Source organism: Cicer arietinum, chromosome 7, assembly GCF_000331145.2.
Source record: "Cicer arietinum cultivar CDC Frontier isolate Library 1 chromosome 7, Cicar.CDCFrontier_v2.0, whole genome shotgun sequence".
Classification (NCBI taxonomy): Eukaryota; Viridiplantae; Streptophyta; class Magnoliopsida; order Fabales; family Fabaceae; genus Cicer; species Cicer arietinum.
The window spans coordinates 35,179,981-35,180,534 of record NC_021166.2 but is presented as its reverse complement, the minus strand read 5'-3'; positions in this window follow the sequence as shown (position 1 = coordinate 35,180,534).

Genomic DNA, 554 nt, shown 5'->3' with positions numbered 1-554 from the left:
GAACGATTTAGTTATTTAATTGTTAAGTTAATTGATAGGCTTGCCAGGCTAGGAGTATAGCTTGTGCGCCGGTCACGACATTAAATTTTTGGGTCGTGACAAAAAATGGATGTGCATGCTAGAACTCTATCCATGGAATTTGGTGATAGCATTGTAAAATTTAACATCTTTCATGCTATGAAACACCCCATCAAAGAGCATTCTATTTTTCAAATTGAGTTGTTTCCTGATTTGGTTGATGACACTTACCCCGATATGTTTGCTATTGATTTTCCTTCAATGTATGGTTTTGATGATATTTGTACTTGTGAATTCTGTACAGATAGGCAATTGTGTTTTTGTGTGTGTTGAGATCGAAGCTGCCTTATAGGTTAATCATTGTGTTAATATTGATATTTCTACTAACAAAATTGATTTTGAAGACTTAGCTTCGTCCACTGGTGTTGTTCCCTCCATTGAACAGCCACCGACTATTGATTTAACAGGAAGAGTTTGCTGCTGGTCTGCAAGGGTTACAACAGGTTGTGCAACAACTTGTTGGGGTTGTCGTCGGA